The sequence below is a fragment of the Tupaia chinensis genome, unplaced genomic scaffold (genome assembly GCF_000334495.1).
Source record: "Tupaia chinensis unplaced genomic scaffold, TupChi_1.0 Scaffold145396_1, whole genome shotgun sequence".
Lineage (NCBI taxonomy): Eukaryota > Metazoa > Chordata > Mammalia > Scandentia > Tupaiidae > Tupaia > Tupaia belangeri.
This window is the reverse complement of record NW_006205257.1, coordinates 4029369-4033804: the sequence shown is the minus strand read 5'-3', so window position 1 is coordinate 4033804 and position 4436 is coordinate 4029369. Positions and strand designations below refer to the sequence as shown.

Sequence of the window (4436 nt, the reverse complement as noted above, 5' to 3'; positions counted from 1 at the left end):
TTTGGCTTAGAGGGTAGTTTTAATTCACAAGAGTAGGTGAGTTGGAAATCAGGTTGGCCTGGCCCCATAGCCTAGTGACTAAGGGAGCAAGATCCCACATGGCCTACCACAGTTCAGATCCTGGTTCTGGTGGCTTGCAAAACATACCAGCTGCATGTACATGCATCTCCCAAACCCCAACAAGATGGAGAGATGAAGGAGAAGGGATTGCAGCATGATCGTGATCCATTAGGGGGTGCTTCCTCTCTCCCTCCCTCCCTCTTTTCCTCTCTCTCAGCCTTTATCTAGTGAGCACTCACACCCTCTAGTAATTGAAAGAAAAAAAAAAAAAAGGGAATCTATGCAGGTTGCTAAGAAGACAAGGTGAGCTCGTGCCTGGGTAACAAGGAAAAGTGGTGATGCTATGAACAAGGGAGAGAGTCTCATTGATGAAAATGAGAGTGTCCACCTCTCTAGAGACATGGGTCAGGGTGAAAGGGGACAATGCACGAAGCATCTCAGGGACTCGGTGGTTTCAGGAGGCACACTTGGGTGGGCCCAGGCACTGTGAAGAATACCCCAGAGGAGAGAAAGCATCCAGAAGATTGGACAACCCCTGTAGGAGCCCTCCAGCAAGGAGGGCTGAGAGAGATACACTGCAGCTTCAAGAGGGAGGTAGGAGAGTGGGGAGGGAGAGTTAATTTTGACAGAAACAAGACATGCTTTCATTTCTGTTTTAAATATGGAAAGTGAGGCTCAGGAAAGTAAAGAAATCTGTCCAGTTTCACTTAGTCCGTTAAGCACAGAACTAGAAATTGGCTTTAGTCTGTCTCTCTTTGGAGTAATCTTCCCACTACTTAATATTGCTTTTCTTCTTTTTTAAGCTTGTTGCCGGATGCCTTCACTCCTTGGAGAGAGACATAGAAAGAAAGATAAAAGGAGAAAAAAGTGACAAAGCAATCCCCAGGGGGAGGTGGCGATGCTTCAGTCTTTTCTCCTTCATTCTTCTCTCAGGATTTCAGGTACACACACACATGCCACGCACCCAGCACGTTTTGCAAGCTGCCAGTTCCAGGACTCGAACTGAATAGTTGGCCATGTGGAATCCAGGCCATTTAACCACCACACCACCAGCTGGCCTTCTTTGTATTTCTCAGAACTGCTGAAAAGTCTTTGCAGTCACAAACACCTGCTTTTCCATAAAGGCGGTGCAGGACTGACATTCTTTCACAGACCTTTTTTAGGATCACTTTTCAGGGGGCAAGGACCTCCAGGAAGGGACAATGCAATCAAAGTGAGTGATGGGTCCGGCATCAGACACATCCCCTGATCAGAAGCAGGAACTGAAGGTATTGCAAGCCTGGGATAATGAAGAGGAATAGTCTAGAAAATGAACGAGACAGACAGCCACCAAAGACACAGTGCCCGCTCGAGTTTTGCCCACACAGAGCTTGTGGAATACCCGTGTCCTGGTTCCTTCCTCTTCCACTGGAGAGGTTGGGTCAGTGTTCATCAACAGTAGCTTTCTCCAGAGGACAAGGAGCCTGTCCTGACAGGTCAAGGAAGTAGGAACTCCATTCAGTCAAATCCACACAGTGGCCGAACGGTGCCTCACCTGCCAATCTGTGGAACCCATGGGGAGAGGCGTGGCGATTCATGTGCAGACAGGGATATTGAATCCTGGGGTCTCACAGAAGCCACTGCACAGGCCCACGCTCTGCCCATTCCCCACACTAGATCAGACTGGAAATCTCCTGGCCACAGAGACACGAGAAGACTGACTCTGCAAAGACGTTACACAAAGGGTTACAAAGCAAAACGAAGTTAAAACTCCAGTCACAGTCCCGGGCCCACTGACTAAGGCTAGTTCCCGGTAAGTGCTCATTGTCTTTGGGATATTGTATCCCCTGCCTCCCTGCCCCAGTCCTATAATTCACCATATTGAAGAGACAGTGGAGTCAGGGCTGGGAAGGACACAAAAGAGGCAAGATAAGCAGATACAGGATGCAACAGACATGAGTGGCATTGCAAGGCCAACATGACTTAGCAAGCCCCAAAAGCACCAGGCCATCTTAATCCAGCCACAATTCAACTGGCGTGAATCACACTAGGGTAGGAAAGAAAATTAGGACTTGATCCCAACACATCTATTGAAAAAAATCAACGTTTTGCATAAATAAACCCATAGACAGTTTCCCATGCACTCTTCTATACCTGAACCCCGAACTTAACCAGCTGGAAGATCCTATTGTAAGTGGCATTCCCACTTCACCTTATAAAAGCAAAGCATGCCCTCCGAGCAGGTTTGAAGTCAGTACCTTAAACAGGATCTTGTTCTCTGAATGCAAATGAAAATTTAGATCTACCCCATGGAGGGAAAAATCGGAATGAAGCGCCCAAAGCCAGACTTGCACACAAGTTAGCATGATGATTCTACCAGCGACAAGGTGATTGGCAAGTTAGCGATCCATATCCGATTTTTATTTTTATTATTTTTATTTTTATTTTATTTTTTTGTTATAGGGCACATGCACTCGCCAGAAAGACAGAGAGAGACAGAGAGACAGGAAAAGCAGAAATCAGTCCCCCAGAGGGGATGGCCACGCCACAATCCCTTCTCCATTCTCCTCTTGGGATCTTGGGCAAACATACACATGTGCTCGGCTTGAGTTTACCACTGGGTCCGGAACTCGAACCACGGTGGGCTACGTGGGAATCCAGTGACATAACCATTACGCTAACTGCTGGTCCCTAGAAGGTGTCTGGTTTCTATTCAGGTTTGAGAGATCGTTGTGAAGGATGGTCACAGGTATGGGCTCACATAGAGCTGGGTGAGCTCTACCACTCTGGGCCTCACATGCTCAATAACTTGCCTGAACTATGCCACCTTGAGTCATTTGGTGACTAACAGATGAGCTGAGGCACACAGACCTCTCAGCTCAGCCCGTTACTTGGTGCTCAGTAACTAAGTAGGATTGGTTCTGTTTTCATCTTGATTTTTCTTACAGTTATTTACAAAGCTCCCTCTAAAGGATGATTGATTTTAAAGAACAATTTTAAGGGGTTTAATTTGATTTTAATAGTCATATCTAGGCTGTGTCTAATTTGTGATTTAAAAACAAAACGAAACAGAAGTGTGCATTCTTTTAAGAATTGCTAGAGGGTACATGTGCTCACCAGAGAAAGGTAGAGAGACAAAGAGAAAAGGGAAGAAAACACCCACCCTCCCCAGTGGGTGTAATCCTTTCTCTTCTATTTCTTTATCTTGTCATGACTTGGGGCATACATACACATATGCCCAGCATGGTTTTCAAGCCACCAGGGCTGGGATTTGAACTGCAGTCAATCATGTGAGACTCAGTTCCCTTAACCTCTAGGCTGTGGAGTTGGCCCAAAAGCACACAATTCAAAGGTTGTTTTTTTAATTATTATTATTTTTGTTTGTTTGTTTTTTAAGTTTCTTTCTTTCATGAGAGAGAGAGGAAGACAAGCTCCTTCAATAGTGTCTTAAACAGAGATATCCTGCCCAGAGCCTCCCAGGTAGCCATGATTATGGGTCCATGCATCTGCACCTGTACAAGTCAACCCGGGAACTGAACCCGTGACCTTTCACGTGGATCCAGCATCACTTGAGGTGCACATTACCACCGCGCCACTGAGCCAGCCCTCACAGCACACAATTTAATAACGAGTTAAGCTAAACTGAGGTCATGAGTTCAGCTAAACTGAAAGCAAGTGGATTGGTAAAGTTGGGATAGAGATAAGCTGGGGTGGGAATAGAGACTAGAAAAGTGGGAGCAAAAAAGAGGTTTCGAGTTCCCAGGAGAAGAAGGTTGCCCTTAGTCCAGTCACGGGCCAACACTCCTCCGTGGGTGAGCTGGGCCGCATGAGGGGCTTCCACTCCAGATGGCGTCCTCTGCGGTGTCTCCAGATCATCTCCCAGTCCTCTCAGGCTCCTCCAACCTCCACTGGAGACAAAGAAAAACGTGTTCTTCATCCAGGTAAACACTTTCGGTTTTCCATTTCTGAATGTCGTCTTAGGAATCAGGAGGGCTGAAAATGAATGTTCCTCAAACACGCTCCCTTCCCTCATTCTCACAGTGTTCATCTTTTCAGTCTGGTTCTGCTCCCACGTCGCGAACAACGAAAGAAATATTCGTTTGTACAGTTTTTTTTCAAGTGAAAAGCCACGGACAGAAGTATGCCCTTCTCCTCTGGCTCTTAGCATTCTGGAACGCACCTGTGTTAAAATATGAAGAAATAAAACAAATATAAATTATGCATTTTCCAACTTAATTTAAAATGCATTATGCTCTGCTTTGTTCTCTGGAATTAGTCTTATTAAGGGGACAGATCTGTATGGATTAATTTTGAGTCAGTTTATTCACTTCTTTGTAATTCAGTGGCAAGGAATTTTGTCCCCAGGCATCAAATTAATTTTTTTTTTTTTTTTTTTT

The 4436-nt window shown here is 45.6% G+C and overlaps 1 long non-coding RNA gene across 2 annotated transcripts; it reads left to right on the top strand.

Moving 5' to 3' along the window:
• Positions 1-1514: 1514 nt before the first annotated feature.
• LOC102500995 (uncharacterized) lies at positions 1515-4171 on the top strand. 2 transcript variants are annotated; one of them, XR_003547797.1, is made up of 3 exons: positions 1515-1852; positions 3886-3980; positions 4096-4171. It is a non-coding gene; the product is annotated as an uncharacterized LOC102500995 (long non-coding RNA). The 2 variants fall into 2 exon arrangements; XR_003547796.1 differs by having other exon boundaries at positions 4081-4166.
• Positions 4172-4436: the final 265 nt, after the last annotated feature.